This window comes from Catharus ustulatus, chromosome 10 (assembly GCF_009819885.2).
Source record: "Catharus ustulatus isolate bCatUst1 chromosome 10, bCatUst1.pri.v2, whole genome shotgun sequence".
Taxonomy (NCBI): domain Eukaryota; kingdom Metazoa; phylum Chordata; class Aves; order Passeriformes; family Turdidae; genus Catharus; species Catharus ustulatus.
In genome coordinates, this window is record NC_046230.1 from 9039968 (window position 1) to 9060249 (window position 20282).

The 20282-nt window shown below is 45.7% G+C and overlaps 1 long non-coding RNA gene across 1 annotated transcript; it reads right to left on the reverse strand.

Annotated features, from left to right (window-relative positions):
* Window positions 1-451: 451 nt before the first annotated feature.
* Window positions 452-19466, reverse strand: LOC117001091. Its single transcript, XR_004418915.1, has 4 exons — window positions 19326-19466; window positions 8829-8961; window positions 8313-8419; window positions 452-562 (listed from the first exon to the last, which is right to left on the reverse strand). It is a non-coding gene; the product is annotated as an uncharacterized LOC117001091 (long non-coding RNA).
* Window positions 19467-20282: the final 816 nt, after the last annotated feature.

The following is a 20282-nucleotide window of genomic DNA, read 5'->3' on the forward strand; positions in this document are numbered from 1 at the left end:
GCAGGGGACAGGAGTGGAGGATGGTTAAATTAACCTTTCACAGACCGCTTCAATGCTGGCACATTCTAACATGGTTCTTTTTCTGCAATCTTGCCTCTCATTCATCACATTTCTGAGCATTCTCTGCTGTGTCTAACCCAATGAAACCCTGGCTGGGACAGCAGAATCTGCCATGAATAGTTTGTATTCCAGTACAGCTGTTTGTGCAGGGATTGAACCTCATTATGCCAGTCTGGGGGAACATACAAGCATTTTCTTCTGGTCTGAGTTCAGCTTAAGAAACCTTTATATGTAAGTAGGGATCTGTCCCTCTGTTTCTTTCATCCTGGTTTGCAGTATTTAACAGCATCCTACTACATACAGTAGACTGTAACTCCTCCTACAGAACAACTGGCAGAGCAATTAAAAAAAGCAGCTTCCACTGCACTTTTCTTACCAAACTTTCCATAATCTTCCTGTAGACTTTCCTGTAGCAATCCAGGGCAGTCAACACCTTGCTGGCCTCGCTGCTGAGTAACACTAACTCTGTGACCATTCCATTCATGTCATATGAACAAAAGATCTGTAAGATATTTGCCAGTATTTGTTATCTAGAGGCATTTTGAACAGCCACCTTTACAGGAAGTCATATCACAAAGACAAGAATGTTTCCTTGACCAATTGTTTGCTATTCTCTGGTGCAACCCTGAAATATTTTGAAGTGGTTTGCTTATGACTCAAGAAAAGAAAAAAATAAGTAAATAAAAAGGGAAAGATCAGAATCAGAGATTTTGCAGCTGATGCAGTCGGCTGACATTTGTGACCTCTTGTACTATTTAAAACCCAGGCTGGAGGTGCAAAGGCAGAGTGGCAGATAGCTTGCACGACTGATGAGGGACAGAGAAGTTTCCAAAACTGCAGTGCACGCTTCTGCACTGACGTACTGGCAGTAGAGCATTAGTCAGGCAGAGAGCTTCCATCTAAAGCAGGAATATTAGCATGCAGTGCCTGACTACATTTTCATTTGAAGCTGAGCAAGGCAGGCTTATTCTCTCCAGCAAGCCAGACTGATGCATTCTCCCAAGAATCATGTCTTACAGAAAAATAACCATGAAATATTAATCATTTCCTATTTAGAGCTACAACTGTCACAAATGATGCCGCTCTCTCATGTACAACCTCTTGCTAAAAAACTGCACGAGGAGCACAGCAAACGTCGCTGCTCCCTGGGCAGAAAAACGGGAGCAGGGATAGTGCGGAGTCCTGCGGCCAACTCAACCCAAACCAGACCATCCCCTGCCCACTGCCAGTGCACCCCACCTCCCTGCACCGTGTGCCACAGTTGATAACCAAGGAGATGCTGCCAAAACCTGCTCACAAGGCTCGGTACAAAGAGAGGCACAGGACTGCCCCACGCACCAGGCACAGCTCCCATCCCCTGCTGGCAATAACCACAGCACAGGAGCAGGGGGAGAGCACAGAAACCTGTCTGCACCAGGGTTTGTGCATGGCACTGCTGAAAGATCATCCTGGAAGCTCCATGTGAGCCTGGAAGCTGCTCATTCAGGGCTCAGCCTCAGTGCCCCGTGACTTGCAAGGACTGTCATTCAGCTGAAACAGCAAATAATGAGAAATAATGTCTTCTCTGAATAGCTGATGGGCAATCCAGAGCATGGAACCATTTGCATAAAACAGTCATTGTCATTTCACACACGCAGATCTCTGGCAGTCAAAACCTCACAGCAGATCATTCAGGCACCAAGGGAAAGAAATGAAATCAGTTGTTTGCTACAAATAACTCATCCAGTTGTATCTGATGTGACACTGCCTCATTACTAGAGACAGTCAATGCTCCAAGGTATGAGCTGTGCCCAGGATCTCGGGCACCAAACCCTGTGTGACACCTGAAGACACACACCTGACTGTTACAGGATGCTACACATGGGCCAGGAAGATCAAATTTTTCACATGGGTCAGGGGGAAAAAGCACTCCCAAAATAAAGGTGGTGTTTACCAGACAGAATTGGGTGATCTAGACCACGAGAAATTAATGACTGTAATTGAATGTTTGTAACTGGGACACTTTTAGGTTTGATGATGATTTTTGTCTACTATCAAATACACTTTCAGTTATATATTTTGTGGGTGTCTTCTGATCTTACTCAATAACAGTTGTATCTTTTATCTGAAATAGAGCCTCCTTCTAATAATATAGCATTTGTTACATATGCAATTTCTTGAAACTATGTGATTCTGTAGCACTTTTCCCCCTCTTGATACAATGGAAATTAGTTTTTACACAGAATCAAAACATCCAATCATTACCTCTGTCACCAGGAACTTTTTGGAAAAAGAGAGGGAAGCCACTTTAACGGAGCTGGCTTCAGCATCCACAAAAGGTTTCCCAAATTTCAGCTCCAATAATGTTGCAAAACACTTTCTTCAGCCATTGCAGTGTGATCTCATCCAAGTTTATTGGGCTAGAAAGCCTTGAAACACTTGCTAGGACCATTAGCTCTCTGGAAGGTAAATCAGAGCTGTTGTGCATCAGCACTCACCCACACCCCAGCCAAGGGGCTGGCACTGGATGGAGGTGATTAGGGCCTTTCTGCCTGTTCTCGGTGTCTGTGGGCAGGGTTTGTCTCAAATACCACAGCCATCCTTCCCCAGTTATCTCCATCTCACTGGAAGCTGCTGCTTTGGCTTTTGCTCTGTCTGCACTAACCCTGGGCAGCCTGCAGCAGGAAGGGCTGAGAGAGAAAGCAGGTTCCCATTGGTGACACCAACTAGGCAATGTGTTTTCCCAGACACTGAAAATAAAGCAGCTGGCAGAGTTTGCAGCCACAGTGAGGGCTCCAGGTGAGGCTGTGATGGGACTCAGGGCTGTGGTTCTGTGGTTCCTTCTGCAGGCTGTGGAGCCATGTCTTACTGCAGGGACCCCATCAGCTCCTTCGCCTCCCTGCTCCCAGTTTCTCTGCTTTAGCTTTCCTTTAGCTTTCCCTGCCCATCACAGCCTGAACATTAAGCAATCAAGACTGAGAGGCCCCTTTACTATTACAAAAGGCATAAAATTTTCAGCAGGTTTTAAGGGGATATGAAGGCAAACAACTCACAGGATAGAAAACTGCTCAAAATAAACCACAAGAAAAATGTGACATAATAGCCCCTTGTATTGTGACTGAAATCAGCTGTCTATGGCTTTGTGCAGAAGTTACCTGCAAAAATTTCTGTGTTCTGTAGCATTGTGGCATTATAGTGGGCTCTAGCTCTGAAGCACAGTGAATTTAATAAAATTTAAAATATAATTGTTTACAGCCTACCTAAAGAAATGTTAATAATCTCATATCACAGGCTTTACATTTTAAGCTATACCACTAAAATCTAGTGGTGAGAGCAAAAAGGCCAGGTTCAGCTATTCAGAGCAGTGAATCTTTTTTCTCCTGATGTGCCATGCAGTGAAAGGCATCAACACTGTAACAAGTATTAAGAAATCTGTCACTTGCTATCATCCAGCTGGAAAGAACAAACTCCCCAGGGCTCGCTGTTGACAGCACTGAAGGAAAGAGCCTCACCTGGAATCACACATTATTTTATCACAGGGAATGCTCCAGAGTGCAGCCCTTCCAATTCAGATATGGGTGACAGGCTATTTTCTGCACTAATTAAAGGATGTTAAAATGAAATCAGCCACTTTTTATTGCCTGTCTCATATTTTGTGTTCACAGGTGTGTTCAAGCAACGCTAGGGGTGGCTAAATATTAACCATGAACAACTGGAAAAAGAAAATCAATAATTTCTAGATTAGTTGCCTTTTATTTGCCCATTCTAATGACTAGAATTTCATATACCATTTTCTTATTTACAATTCACATGGCTGAATCACCCCTGGAACTAATGAATAACCACACATTCAAATTTTCCCCCTAAACGAAAGAATTTAGAATTTATGGGCAATGGAGCCCCGGATCCCTGTGGGCAGGTCCATGTGTATTTGCTGACAGTTCCAGGATGGATTTGCTAACACAGCTCTGGGGGTGCTGGGGCAGGGCTGACCTGGGTTCACCCCAGCAGGGTGCACAGGCAGGCAGGGGCAGGTCCCAGCGTGTGCTCAGGTGTCAGTGTCCCCATCCCTCCCTCCCTCCCTCCCTCCCTCCCTCCCTCCCTCCCAGGGTGTTTGGGCTTTCTCTGTGCCACAGTGCTCCTTTCCTGGTGCAGCACAGAAGGGAGGGAGGGGACAGACAGGGCTTTACAAACAGCCATGGCTTCACTGCCAGCCTAAGCCCCAGTGCCCAGTGTGCTCACACACTGAGGGGGACCCAGAGCCCATTCAAGGCTGCCCAAGCCCACGGAAATATCTGAGCCCCTGCAGCACCCTGAACCCCACACAGCCCCAGCACACCCATGTGCAGTCCCATTTCACTATCAAAGCACAGCCAGCCTTTCCACAGACCAGGCTACAGAGACAAAACCACACAGTGCCCCCAAACCACACCAAACCTGCATCAGAGAAGGTACAAGAAATGCCAAGAATTCCCCAATGACAGCCAGATTCATCCACACATAGTGCTTTGCTGTGTCCCTACTGCCCACACAAATCCCAGCTAAAGCTTGTTCCTCCCAGAAGCGTATTATGAAATTATCAGCGCTGTGAGCGCCCCCAGAAGCAGCAATGAGAGCACAGAGACACTCAGGGGGCAGCCAGGGCAGAGCCCATGGTGTGAGCACTCCTGCACTGGGCAGTGTCACTGGAGACAGAGCAGGGAGCAGCACTGCCTCTCTCAGGCTCGGCCCAGGAGAGCCCTGCTGTGCTGGCTCCTGCTCTGGGGCACACAGCTGGCTGCTGGACTCCTCTCTGCACAGCACTGACGCTAAGGTTTCCCAGGCTGGAAGCCCCAGTGCAGGATCACTTGCTCAGAACCAAACCACCACAGCTGGCATGATTAAGGCTGTGGAGGGACAGAGCAGGGTAATAATAGATGCTGTCCCCACTGTGTGACACGCCAGCCAGCACAGCACAAGACAAATGGCTGCTGCCTCTGACAGGCGCCAGCAGAAATCGTATTTCAGACAAGTCAAACCCATCCACTCCAGCAAAACACCGACACATCCCAGCTTGGAAGCTCCATCTCCTTACTGACAACAGCAAAAGAAAACAGCTCAGATATCAGTCACACACGTTTCTTTTTGCTGTTGGCAAGTTAAGAAAGCGTGTTCAAAACAACAGTAAATAATCTGCCTAACAATTCAGAAATATCTGCATTGTTTTGTGCCTCTGTTACAGCACTGATCTCCCTGGAGATCTCTCGGTGGCATGGACTCACTCAAAAAGCAGTAGTGCAAAACCCCACATGGCACACAGTCAGCTTGTTTGTCACACGGGCTGCTCTCTGGAGCTGAAAGTCTGAAATGCATCAGGATAAGACATTTGGGAAAGAAAATCACCAGCAGCCCCTGCATCTGCCTGATAGCTGCACACAGAATAAGGACAAATTAAGAAACACGAGGTCTGCATTTGGATATGTCACAGCGAAGGTTATCTTTGTGCCAACTTGTCACCTGGATTGATTCTAGGGCCCTGTAAGTCTCTGCTAAAGTCACAGAGTTACCCATCTGCAAACAAGAAGAGAACACAGTCTCAACATTACCAGGTACAAAATGTTTCTAGCTCAGGTGGGTTTCCCTGTTGATGAAGCAGTCACACAGGTGCTGGGGGTGCACACAGACCCATGTCCATGGAACTGCTCTCAGCCCCATCTTCTCCCCAGTTATCAGATCTGAGGGTCAATAGCTGCAAAAACTCCTTGGAGCTCCTCCAGGGGGAGAGGTGAAACCAAGAGTGTTTCTTGCTCCAGGGCAATTCTTGCCTTTATTACCAACTGAAATCACAGAGAGTGACCATTGCAATTTAAAATCCTCCATCTATGCTTTAACCTCTGTTCCATGGAGGATTTTTCCAGTGCTGCAATGGAACACCACGCTGCTCTGCTGCTGCTGTTCAGCTCACACTGAACCATCCTTGTGAAGATAACACCGTCAGGACACCCCTCCAGCCTGAGGGCTGGGCTCTGTCACCCAGCACTGTCTGTGGGCTGCAGTCAATGGCCTTTCCAGGCTGCTCCAAAGAGGGCAAACCTGGCAGCCCAGCCCATCCCATCCCATCCCATCCCATCCCATCCCATCCCATCCCGTCCCATCCCGTCCCATGCCATCCCAGCCCATCCCATCCCATCCCATCCCATCCCATCCCAGCCCAGCCCAGCCCAGCCTGAGAGAGGCAGGGATTGCTCATCTTGCTCTGCCTGTCCACAGCTAGACTGACTCCACACTTCACATTCAGAGAGCTCAACCTGCGTAAGGCGAACACCACTCAAAGTGATCGCATTTTGAAAAAAATCAGCCCACATGCTGGAACACATGAGTGACACCGTGTGGAACATTTCTGCAGAAGGTGACACCAGGTAAAACCCAACCCGCCCACCACACCCACACATTCCTGTTCATCAGCTCATGCTGAATTTCAGGCACCCTTCAGACAATACAACAGAACTTTTTCCGCCCATCAACACAAAAGATTAATTATATTTTTAATTAAAATGGCTGTTTTCAGATTGAACTGTCCTTTATAATGTCTCTGTTGCTGGAAAGGGATGGGAGGTGAGGAACTTCCCTAACTGCTGTTGGTACTGAACCCTGCTTCAAGGTACCCCAAGAGTAATGCCAATGCATGGGCTCAGTCTTTTCAATTCTGCTGAAATTTTAGAAGTACCTGAGCTCATATGAAGAAATAGCAGCAGTGGCATTGACCACCAGTCCCAAAATAGTTTTAATCACTTCTTACTCCACCTTTACTGTAATTATATGAGCTTTCCTTTGCAATAATTACACGTCATACCATGGACAAATGGCTTTTGATTTAGTGATCTCCTTCAGTAACTAATGGTAACATTAAGACAGTCCTTCATTAAACATTAATGATTAATACATCAATACGTCTAATAGCTAAAGATATTAGAGTAGTTTCTTCAGATTCAATTATTGTGCAGAATGGTGGCTCAGGAGGGCTTCCACAGCTTCATTGGGGGTTCTGGGAAAGGGTTAATCATCCTTCACGAGTCGCTAAGCAACACTGCTCTGCTCTCATGGCATGTTTTGCCAGCCAGAGCCTTGCAATGATGCAACCCCTCTGCATCTTATCCAGAGAGTTGGCCAAAAACTTGCCTGCCCAAACAGCAAACCCCTGGGCTGCTCACAGACTTAAATTTAGCTTCTGGTAGCTATTACTTTTCAGATTGATTTATAGCATTTAATTTTCTGTTCTAAAGCATACATTGTAATTTAATATGAGTTAAATGAAAAAGAGGTCTAACTAAAGTGGGGCTGTAGAACTAAGAACAAAGAATCCCTAATATTCAGCAAGATCCAATATCCCACTAGTAAGTCACTTCATGAGACATGTCAAATATAACAAATTTGCAAACTTGAAAGACTGCAGAAATTCAGAAGCCAGGTTCACACTTCAGGAATGGTCTCCTCCCCCTCCCAAAGGGAAAAGGGAAACTACAAGGAGGAAAGAGAGAGCTACAAGCAGCTGCACTGGAGCTGCAACCCAAACCACACCAAGACTATCAATCATCAAGAATTACTGAGGGCTGGTAACTCATAAATCAGTCTCATTTATTTGTGTTTATCTGGCAATGCACAACTCATAAACACCTTAATCAGAGGGGAGGATGCATCCTACAATGTGCAAGGCCAAAAATCCAGGGACCTGGGAAATACATTCCCAGCCTTTGAAAGTTAATTTTCAGGGACTCACTTCTGCACAGACTTGGGGTACATTTAAATTCGCACAGGAACACCAAGGTTGTTTTGGGCACAGCACATGTAAATCAAGCACCTTTGCTCAGCCTCAGTCACTTACTACCAGCCAACCTCTGTGAAACAACACAAATCTCTGTGCTGCCAGCACTCACTAGCAAAAACTACTAATCAGATTTAATGGAGCCAGGTTTTGCTTTGTTTCCTGCTAATTTCCTCGCTGCCTGGTATAACCCAGTCAGACCTGTTTGCAGTAATATCCTGGCCTGTTTGTTATGGGGATGCATCAACTCACTGGGGCAAGGAAGGTCTCAGCCCAAGGTCCTGGCTGCTGCCTCTGGGTCTGGCAGGAGCTGGGAAGGCAGCCAGCAGCTCTGCTCTCACCCTCCTTTGGTCACTTCACCGATCACTAGATCTCAGCAAAGCAGAAAACCTCAAACTGCTCTGGACTAACAGTTGGGTTGATAAATGAAAGTATCTGGAGAGGGTCAACTCTCATGACCAGGAGCACTTACCTGGGAGCAGAAAAGCTGTCCATGGAAAGCAGGTCTCTGAGTAATGGCTTTGCCTTCAGGAAGGTGGCTCCAAGCAGGCTGGGAGGTCTCCTTTGGAAATACTGAAACTAAAGACAAGCTCTGTGTGAAGGAATGTTACATTACATTGCCTTGCTATGCAATTAGTGCCTTAAGCAAACAAATCATAAGAATAAAAACCTATGGATTTGGGGAGCTGGGTAGCCTAACTTCAGTGAGAAATAAATGATCTATCTAGCTTTATTTCAGTCTCAATGCTGATGCTGATATTTATTCCCTACATTTTGTAAAGACGTTGAAACAAGTGAGCATTTTTTATAAGAATAGTGTGTTAAGTTAGTTTTCATCTAAATTTCTTAAAACAGGATGACTTCAACATTGTTGGAGAACAAAAAAACCTTTGAGTGAAGAAAGACAAAAAAATCCTTTAAACACACACAAAAAATTGTTTCAGGAAATTCTCTATTTTGTAATGAACAGGGTTTGCTTTTAAAATACCTTGATCTCCTGCCATGTGTGGATGGATGTGAGGAGAGGCTGAGTAGGCTCACACCTTAGACCACATCAGCTTCTGGACCTGCAGCTGGACCAGGGAGATTGTGGGATGCAGTCACCACGGGCACTGGGAAACCTGGCAGAAAACACAAATGTGTGTGGAGCTGGCAGCATTGCTGGAAACAGAACCAGCAGATGAAAAAAGAGCACGAAGAGCCAGAAGGAAACCTGGGAAGAGGAAAGCTGAGGGGTCCCAAAGAGGCAGGGTGGAGGTGTTCCTGGGGGTTATTCCCCTCCTGCTCAGACACAGGAGCTCAAAGGCACACAAATAATGGCTGGGCACACAAATAAAGGCTGGGCACACAAATAATGGCTGGGCACACAAACAATGGCTGGGCACACAAACAATGGCTGGGCACACAAATAAAGGCTGGGCACTCTGTCAAGGTCCTTCCCTCACTGTACACTTGAACTTGGTGCTTGACTTGCAAGGCTGACGATATTTAAAGTCCATGTCCGAGTTTGTTTCTGCCCTGGAACCTTGCCCAAGCTGTGAAAGAGAAATTCACCTCTAGCTCAGATGTGAACTCCTTTGAAGTCCTCGTGGCTGTTTCAGTCCTTTTCCAGCAATGACCTACCAGCCAAAGGAAACCTGTACACTTTTAGGCTTTCAAACACACTTGTTAAATCTCTCCAGTTCAGGGTGTTTCAGAGGAGACAACAAGCTGCCATGTCTTTGAGTGAACTCCCTGCAGTTCACTGAAGTTAGGTAAGACTCCAAGTGCCCAGGAATGCAGTCAGACTCTCAGGTAGTCCCAGCAGCAGGGATGGACAGTGACTCAGTGAAGAGAAGTGAGTCATGAAGCAGGTTTCCCCTTACTGAGCCAGTGTCTTAGCTGAGCCAGGGCCCTGAACAAAGTGATTACATTAGATTTCTGCTGCTTTTTCTGAAAAGAGCTAATGAGATAAAGCTGGAGAGATCTGAATGCCCTTCTTGGAAAGGCAGAGCTCCTTACACACCACCAAGGCCACTCTCACACAGGAGTAAAACACCCTGCAGCAGGGACCTTCACTGCTGGGGCTGCCTGCTTTTTTAACAATGTGAAGACAGAGCTGGAATGGGCCTCTAAGGCTCCCTCCTGCACAATAGTGTTAGAAACAATTAATTAATATTATTTACATTACTTCTCTAGGACCAGGAAATGCATACAGACACCCTGAAAAACAGGAAAATTCAAGTAATGCTCGAATGCATGAATAAGACATACACTCCCCCTAACCCCCACAGGCATGCTGTAATACAGTCAGACAAGAATCTGGGGCACAATCATTCCCTATATTTTGAAAAAAAACAAGCAAAACTGACAGCAGCATGCATTACTTGGAAACAGCAAGATAGTGTTTCTGTGTGCCATTAATTCACCTGTACTTTCTCTAACCTCACAGCCCACGCTTCCCCATCAATCTCCTGGTTTAGTATTGAGATCAGATCTGGTTTAGCTCACATTTCCACAGAACTCAACAAGCCCTTGCTCCGCTGGGGCAGACAGCTCAGAATATATCAAACTCTTCCTGTGCAGTTGCTCCCAGCCATCTCTCACTGAAAACCTTCCCCAGGGGGGAACTGGGCTAACCTGTCACCTGCCAGCTTACTTTAAAGGATGACTATCGAAGATAAAGAAAATTACAGTTACTTATTATAAGTGCTGACTGATTTTTTTGGGAAAAATGTAATAATTTCTTCAGCAGCCCTAAATTCTCGTAACCTTACCATTCATTGCTATACTTATAGATCCACATATAGCTACATTTAATATTTATGTCTAGTCAGGCTCCATTTAGCCAGGGAAATGCCACAACATGGAAGGAAGCCATCTGTTCCAAAACAATCAGGTTGACCTTGTTTTCCAGCAGGCTGGATGTAAAAGAAGGGCACATCTTTGTCTCTCTGAGGAGGCAAGGTGCCACGCTCTCAAAATCCAGAGCAGCTTCACAGGGACACTCAGAATCCTGCCACAAAGCCTGGAAGGATGTGATGGGCAAGATCAGGCTGCTAGAGGAGGGGGTGGAACAGGTATTTCCATGTTCATGAGCATGGTCTGAGGGCAGGACGGGTGCTGAGGATTCTCCTGAGAAGCAGGGATCAGATACTCACTGCAGCAGGGTCTGAGCCATGCCTGCCTGGTACCTGTGAGGGCAGCTGAGCTGATGCACTGGGCTCAGCTGATGTGCCAGCTCACACGGGAACAGAGCCCTCTGGAAATCCCACAGCGCTTCAGCAAGGATGGAAGATGAAAGAGAAATTTATTTCTGACCTTAGAAGAAAAGAAACGCCTCCCCTCAGGCATGGCACCTCAGTAAAGTTTTAAACTTTTAAAATTTAACTTTTGCAACCATTCTTTTTCTTATAATAGAAACAAAGAAGAGAACTATCAGAATCCCATCTCCGAGTGCTCTGTCAATAATTAACGATGACACAGCTAACGAGCTCTGCCATGACAAGAGCTCCCTAAAGCTTTGCTGTGTAAGGCATTGACTGCAGCCCTGGGGGGCTGGCAGCTCCAAGGAGCCTCGATGGGCTCTCCCAAGCACTAACTGGGAGGGGCAAAGTGAGTGAAGAAATCTGGGGATTTGACCAGCAACAGCAGTGCCTTTTCCTACACAACACTGTGATAACTTGAGCAGCCAGGCTCAGAGGGGAGGGCTGAGGGAGGGAACACCCACCCCAATGCCATGGGGCTCAGGCTTGGACACTGACCCAAGATCACGATTTAAGCCAAAATCTACTGGATAATTTCTGGTACTGTTGACCTGGGATGAGGAAATATTCCTGAACTCATCCTTTAATCCAAGTTTGTTTTGGTCCTTTGCGTTAATCTTTCTCCAATTATTATTTTTCCAGACAAACTAACATTTTTGCTGAGTACAGAGAGCAAAAGATTAAATGGCTGGCTGAATCAGTCATTACAAAAAAAACCCCAAAAAAGCCTATACTTGCTTTGCAATTAAGGGGAAAAACGTGTCTGGAGAATAGGGAAAATTTTCATACTTGTTTTTAAACCTTCTAGTCCTTCCCACAGAGAATGCTTCCAGTAATAGAAATGTCAGAGCAAAGGCCATCAGCTGTCCTCATGCACAAGGCAAGGACTCCAGGGGAGGGAGCTCAGAGGCTCCCAGGTGCTCAGGGTTAGTGCAGACCCAGGCTTTGGTGTCCCAGAGGATTTCTGGTTGATGACGGCTTCTCAGTGTTGTAATACACCCCACATGGCCATTTTCTCCGGGTGGCTTTTAACAGCCTCTTCAGAATGTATTGCTTTCCTGCATCCACATCTTTCCAGAAATCCTTCTCTATTTTTAATATGATATTTGACTGCACAGTGCATCTGATTTCCCAGAGAACAATAGCTCTTCAGGAGGACCCTTTTTAATGAGCAACTAAAGATAGCATCTTCTGTAGAACCAACATTTGAGATGAAAAATATTGATTCTCAGAAACTGTGTTCAGTTTAGATTTTAACTTGTTTCCTCCTTTTGATTTTGTTTTATTCCCACACTTCCGAAGTTCCTGTTTGATTTCCCCTATTTTCAATATTCCTCAATTTTTGCTGGTATCTCTGCTCTGAGACCTTCATTACTGCATGTCATACAACGTATGCTCCATCTGCAACACAATTTGCTTTGCTGACCTTTTCTCCTGCTGTATAAATAACCACCCTAAGCTCTGATATCCAAACTGGGCTCTATCCCACATCCCAGGATCAGTGGCTTGTGATGCTGAAGAATCCAAATCTCACAATATCAAGAGTTAGTAGTAAAGCCAGGTATATTTATAATGTCATTTACCTATTTATTAGAATCACATCTTTCAATACCTAAGTCTCTCCAGGAATTTGAACTCCAGAATCTCAAAGGCTCAGAAGGCAAACATGAAAAGTTCCAGAAGGGATGTGCCCCAGGACCAAAGTTACAAATCCTCCATCCTCAGACACCCCTTTTCTCAGGCTGTGATTCTGTGAGGAACACACAGAGCCACTTGGTTCATGATCTCTGCTTGCTTGTGGCAGGGTATGTACAGAACCTCTCACTGCTGGCATCTGTGAACTGAGCTCTACCACAGCCAGAATCAGTGCAAACCTCCTTTCCTCCTGACCAAACCCTCCTCCATGGGTTTGGCAGTGCTCCCCAGTCAGTACAGGATGGCAGTGATGGGGGAAGCTACAGCCCTCACAACCAGAGCTGCTCTCCCCATCCTGCTGGCTCTGGTTTCCCCACCCAGCACAGTCAGCCTGTTGCTGGAATCCCATGCCAGATTTCACCATTCCAATGAACCCCCTGCTCCCCTTCACAAGGTTTCATGTGCCATCTCTGCTGGCCTTTGCTGTTACCCCTAAATCCCTAAATAGCACCCACTGTCCCACCTCAGCAAGGAGCGAGGCCAGTTCTTCTGAAAGGGTCCAGACTGGCCACCCTCATCAGCAGACTGACAGTGGGCTCTGGAAATCATCTCATTACAGAAATGGCAAATCATCAGCTATTGCAGTTCCAGGACAACTCTCTTCCACAGTGATGTTATCTGGTTTCATCTGCCAGGAGTTTTTTTATCTGTCAGGAATAACTCAGCTCGTCAAATAAGCACGTGATAGGGAGCTGTAGAATTTGGGGCTAAGTGGGTATGGAGGAGCTGATAGGATCAGTTAGACTTTGTAGGAATCAGTTCAAGAAAGCAAGCCCACAGTAAATTGGCCACAGTGCTGAATGATGAAAAGCATAGTTTTCAACAAATCATTTCAAAGTTTCTCTTTCAACAGCTGTAGTTAATTAGGTTCTGCCTACATATCCTTGGGCTTTCACAGGTCCATGAAAACAATGCCCACAGACAGAAAGGCTTGTCAGACTCAAATGGTTTTGTTGTGTGGGCTTTATTTCTCGTTATTTATCTGACAGGCAGAGCAACAACTTTCTCATTGTACAGGTAATTAAAGTCAGTGCTTGTAAGCAATCCTATGTCCCCCATGGTCCCAGCACTCCAACTGTGTAGGCAAAGCTAAACTTAATATTTTGTCAAGACCAAGCATCATCCTTCTGTCCAAAGGCAGCTTCAACTGACCACTTAGGGGATGGGATTGCTTTGGGAGTAAAACTGCCCATTTTATTCTTCCTCTGGGTAGAAGGCAGCAGCTCTTGTCCAAGACATTTAAAACCAGAGAGGAAGAGTTCAGCAGGGAATAATTCACTATTTAGGAATTTATCCAGTTTTGACCTTGTCTGAAATAAAAGTCCTACTCACCCAAAACAGAATCTAATTAATTCTTTGATCATGGCATGTTGGAGCTGAAGTTTAAAGCTTTTCAGAATGAGTGCAACATCTCTTGTCATGACACTGATTTAGCAGCAGGTCAAATGATCCAGTCACCCCCAGAAGATGTTTATGAACAAAAGAACTATCAGTGAACAAACCTGGATAACTCTGCTTTCTTTGAGAATACACAACTTTAGGCAATGAGATACATACAGAAACCCAGCCTTCCACTAAAATCCATGCCTTGCCCTATCAAGGGCACTTGCTTCCCCAAGAGCTCTCTTCTAGAAAACATAAATGTGGTTGAAGTGTTTGCAGCAACTGAGATGTAGATGATGGTCAGAACTATATTATATAAGCTTTACATGAAATTGTTAAGTCATGCCTATGCTTGACTGACACCAATGACTATCCAAAAGCTATTTACAGTAGTATCAAAAAATCAGTGAGATCATTGTCCTCTTCCCTCACTTCCCAATACCTGGATTCTAGCAGATCCAGGTAAATCAACTGCGTCTTCATAATGAAAACAGAAATTTAATTATTCACAAGCATTCCCCTCGAGCTTTCTCTGGGCTTTTTGTGAATGATTAACAGAGCAGCTGCTCCAGACAGCACTCTCAATCCCTGCTTGCTGGCCTGTTAACAGCAGTGACTCATCAGCACATGACGTCAAAGCCTCCTCTCCTCTGAAATGGCAGGAAGGAGGTTTCATTAAAAAGATAAAAAAAGGTATCAACATAACAGCCTGAACTTCCTCCCAAACACAAGGGTTTGGCCAGGGGTCATCTCTGCTGCTGCCTGAGAGCTACACCCTGCCTATGCACCCAGAGCACCTTGGAAGGGTAAACTTCTCTGCTGAGTACCAAGACCATAAACATACTTCTTCAGGCACACTGACTTATCAGATAGTGACTGAGAAATGGAAACAAACCTCCCAGCCTTAGGCCTTCTGGTGAGCCCTGCTGGTGCACCCACAGGAATGTCCCTGCCCAGCAGGGCACTGAGTGCACGCCCTGTCCTGGCCCTCCCCACGCTCACAGCAAGGTGGGAGCGCTTCCAGAGATGCTGGCACAACCCAAAGGAGCTGCACACCATCCTTGAAATGCCCAAATGATGCTGCCCAGTAACACCTGATAAGGGTCCCAAACAGACAGGAAGAGAAGCATCAACAAGTCTGGTGCTACCAAACTCCAGACCCTCTGTCCTCTGTGCCTTGCTAAGGTCATGTGAAATGTGAGGACATGAAAAAAGCGTACATTAACACAGCCCTGAATTAGTGAAACAAACGAGGACTGAGAGCCATAAAAGTCAAAAGCAGAAGAAGTAACCTAGAAAGGGGCCACTTCTATGTAGTGAAAACTCAGATTTTTACTTGAGACTGCAAGTCCTGTTGGATGGACTGCAGCATTTTACCCAGAGAACCTGCAAAGTGATGGAGAGGGGAACAAGGTGGGTAACTTGAGATTTAGCTCTTATGTGGGATTAATTACTAACATGTGTGATATACATTTTCTCTGCTAGCTTTAGGCAGCACAGCCAAGCCCCACTCTCCTCTGAGCCCAGGCAGCAGCTCTCACTCCTCAGCTGGGAATGGCAGGGACAGTGGCAGGGAATATATTTAGCTCAGATCCTGCTGCCTGGAGGGCAGCATCACTTCCAGCTCCCGAATCCTGACCTCCCCAGCACGGCGTTGGAAGCAGAAATACTGCTGTTAGCTCCATCTCTTCACCAAAGTCGTCAATTAGGGAGCAAAGTGGAGGTTTGGAAAGTGCATGGGGCAATGTGGGGTCATCCCACACACAGAGTTTGTGCCAGACATGGAAAATGCTGCTGGAGTATGGCTGTGCTCTCAGCCAAGCTCCTTCCCCAGGCCTGCTCAGGGTACAGCCACAGTATGAAAGGCAAGGATGACTGAAACGATAGACCAAATACATGTAACAGAAAAGGTGCAGAAGGCCAAGGGTTGCCATGACACCAGCCTCTGCCCAACATACTTTTCTATTTAAAAATCAAGACCATCCTTCTGTCATTTTGGTGTGAAATGGGTTTCCTGTCTGACCTTTTGGCTCTGTTAGCATTCTTAGCCTTGGCTCAGTTTAACTGCTTGCTTTTCTGTGGGGTCTCTGTTTATGCGCATTCCAAACCAGTTTTTTCAAATAGATCTGCAGCAGAGATAGAAAGTTTACAGCAAAAATGCCCTCTGGGTGTCTGAGTTAACTCTGGACAACAAACATGACAAAATATGAGTGAAAATACTCCTCTTGCTCATCTTTCTAGAACTGATTAGCAATGAAGTCTTAACAGTTTTCCATATGGCTCTTAATCTCATATTTGGACCCTAAATAACATCCTACTTTGGAAGAGCATCAAGCTGCCATCTGATCTAGTAGCAGAAACTCCCTATGCAAAGCATCACAAACTGCAAACTGAGCTAGACTGAGCTCTGCAGTTACTCAGGGAGGAGAAACAGGAAATACAACACCAGAAATGTGGTCAGTCCTCAAACAAGGCCCCCCACAGACCATGCACTCTTGGCAGAAGCACACACAGAAAGGAGGCAAGAGAGAAAGGTTGTGGAAGTGCCATCAGTAGGAGCTGAGGGCTGAGCAGAACACGGCTCCTGGGCTCCACTGCTCTGCTGTCCCTGGAGAGACAGAGCCCTGCCTTCCCTCTGTGGAGTCTGTTCAGAATGAGTAGAGAAAGAAGAGACAGGAGGTGAAGGAGAGTTTATGCAAGACTAGACATCAGGAAAAGGAAAGGAAGGAAAACCAGTCTGGAGAAAACAGGGCAGGTTTACAAAGAAAAAGGTGGTAAAGAGAATGGGGGCAGCAGCAATGCACAGAGAGCAGGGTGAGTGAAAGCTGTGGATAACACCGAAAGCATTCCCCTCCAAACAGGGTGGAAACTGCAGCTGAGGGCCCCCTTGCCAACCTTCCCCCCTTGAAAAGCCTCTCCTCCTTCCCGTGGGCTGGCTGACCCTCCATGCCCTGCCCCTGCAGGGGTGCTGGAAGCAGGGCAGTGTGCCCTGACCCCCAGCTAGGACTGGACACCTCCCTAATGCTCTTGGCTGCCATCCCTGACTGGGAGATTTCCTGCTCCCAACCTGTGCCAAGGAGAAGCTGCGTGCCAGAGACCCAGAGGACTTCCCTCCTGCTCCTGGCCAGGATCACCTTGGAGCAGAAGCGGAGCAGTAAGCAATTTCACTCCTGTTGACTTGTGCCACACTGTCACTGCTTGGCTTCAGCAGCTATACAAAGTCTTTTCTAGAAGAAATGGCAGAAACCCCTCAACAACCCTCAATATGTTTATAAATAAATTTTGTATTTTCATTAAGGAACAGAAGGAAAATGGAGGTTCTCTCTCTCCAAGAATCCATTTGCTTTTCTGTTAGTTTTTCCTTTTACCAAATCAATCTGCAAATATTTAGGGTCCTAGATTTTTCTCCTCTGGAAGAGAACTAGATGCTCCACTGTGGCTATTAGGATATTATTCTTTGCACATGACACACAGGCTTCTCTGCCTGTTAATGCATGGCAGGACAAGCCAAACAACAGCAAACCCTTGTGTCTCACTGCCAGCCCCTCAATTCCTTCTGCTGTCCCAAAGGATTTCTCCTCTCCAAGCCAACACTTCTTGGGACACTGTTTGGGCACTTACCTCCTGTTCAGCCTGTGTCAGAGACCAGCTGTCCATGTGTGCTCTGAGCCATCCCCTCCACAGGCACCAGGCTGCAGCTGTGCCCAGCTGTGCTCCAGCACCCCGCAGGAGAAGCCAGACAGCCAGAAATCATCCCTTTTGAAATTTCTTCCTTCACTGTCTGCCTCCAAACCATCCCCCATTTCGTATTTTATGTTTCCAGCCCTGTCTGTTAGGGGTGAGCTCTTTTGCTGCTTCCCAGCTGGAAAATTACATATGGGAACCTTGCACCCAGGGCCACAACCCGTTAGAATTCCCACACCCACAACCTGTCATAATTTAAACAAGCTTCATTTCTCATTAATTTTGCCTTAAAACATGACTCCAGAGTAATAACAGCAAAAAGAACTCCCCTTATCCTACACCTGGAAAGAAACAGCTCTTTCCTCAGTGCTGAGCCAGCCAGGCAGGGGGCAATTTAAACTCAAAAATGCAGCTACCCCTTAAAACCAGTCTGAGCTTTCTACCATGTTTGTAATGGGGTAGAAAGTATTTGCTGAATCCAGGCCTCATGCTCAGCTGTTTTGAGCAGTTACAGAGTATAAAAAACCAGAAGAAAGCAATTGTGCTCCTGCTTTTCATCGGTTTAGCTGTTATTTACATTTTCTGACCTGCTACTCATCACCACAACTGAATACAGTTCAAGAGAATCAAGGTTAAAACCACTCAATAGCCCAGACTGAAGGCACAGCCAGCCTTGTGCTTCACTGCTCCTGAGCATTACCTGGGAGCTGGACAGCAAAACAGAGAACCGCTGAAAGGGCTGCTGCCAGAAAATGAAATAGAGGTGTTTCTTTATCTGTGCTTGGTATCACAAGTAGTACTGGGCTTACTGCAGTAAAGGATCTGGCATTAGGAAAAGCATTTCATCTCAGAGGGGGAGACAAATTCTTCAGGACAAATTCTTCAGGAATGTTTTGAAATGTCCACCACAGGCTGATTTGAAGAAGTTACAAAAACATCACTCAGAATTTAAGTGCAGCTGATCCTGCCTGTGAAGGATGAACAAGATTTCTTGAGATCTTAAGCTTTCCACTCTCGTGCTAGACATAAATATTGGAATATACATTATGACATAACCTTTTTGACAATTAATTGTTTTCATCATCATTCAGACAGAACTGTCATGCTAAATGTTCATATTTTCTCATATTAACCCAAGCAGAATGAATCAATGTTTTACTGCTGGATTTTAAAATGACTTATGATATTTCATTGCTCTCTGTGGTACCTTTTTGCCAGCAGAACATGCTTGTCATTACCAACACAGCACTGTGTCAGCCTTTGCCAAGCAAGAACTCATTATCCAAGCCAGTTTTCCCTCTGAGAAAAGCAAGGACCACCTTGTCCTTGACAACAGACACCAGAAAAAACCCTCCTTTGCCCCAGTGCAGCTGTCAGCTTACAAACCCAGCCAGCTCCTTGTTCATTTTCCCAGAATATCTCCTTTTATTACATTGTGAGATTGTGTCTTCAGAGCTTTTATCCAGCATAATACTCACCTAGAACCTCACTCCAAGCCCTCTGGAAAAATAAAAAGATCCTTTCACCTGAAACTTCTGTGAGGATGTTCCCCTGTGACTTGTCATTGTTGGCTCAGCCCAGCTAAGGCTGACTCTCCACTGTGAGCTTGGAGGAGGGCCCTGAAGCGTGAGCTCCACAAGGCAGGGAGACTTAGAGCTGCTGGTAATTTATTCATGCAAGATCCTGGTCCAGAGGGCAGCTGGAATTCACAGCAAGCTGTAATGAATTTGTCATTCTGAGTAAACTAGGGATTCTACATTCAGCACTGTTTTTTACAAGACACACAAATTCACCTCTGCAGGAGAAAAACATTCTATTCCCCATTGCAAAATCCAGTGTGTAATGACACGTTTTGGGTTTGGAGCAGGAACTCTGGAAGAAAGTCTCAGTTGGAATTCCAAAAGGCGATGGCAGAAGGGTGACATCAACTTTAAAACACCTTTTGTATGTTCCCCTCACTGCTTCCTTTCAGCATTAGGGAACAGCAATCTTACCACACCAATCAGGAGTAACCAGATTTCTCCAAATGGTTAAGTCCATAGAAATGTTCCCTTTCTCATATTCCTGGACTCTCTGAAACCTACAACTACAGCCAAAAGGCAAAAATCCTCAGCTAAACTGCTTCTGCCTCCTGGCCTATTGGGGCATTGCAGACCAGCCACAAGTTTGTCTTCAGTGTGTGCTTTCCACAAAAGTTGAACAAATTTTGTAGTGTACTGGGAGTGCAAGTAACATGCTATTTATTTCTAGACAGCCAAAGGATTAGCTTTGAACTATTTTCTTTGCACAAAAACATGTGGTTATAAAAGCTGCTCAATAAGTAAATAAAATGACAAGGTTAAGTGAACTAGACAACTAGAATTTGAAATAACTAAAATTCATGGTATTGTATACTGCTTGTCTTGCTTAGGGTTTACTGAACACTAATTTCAAGA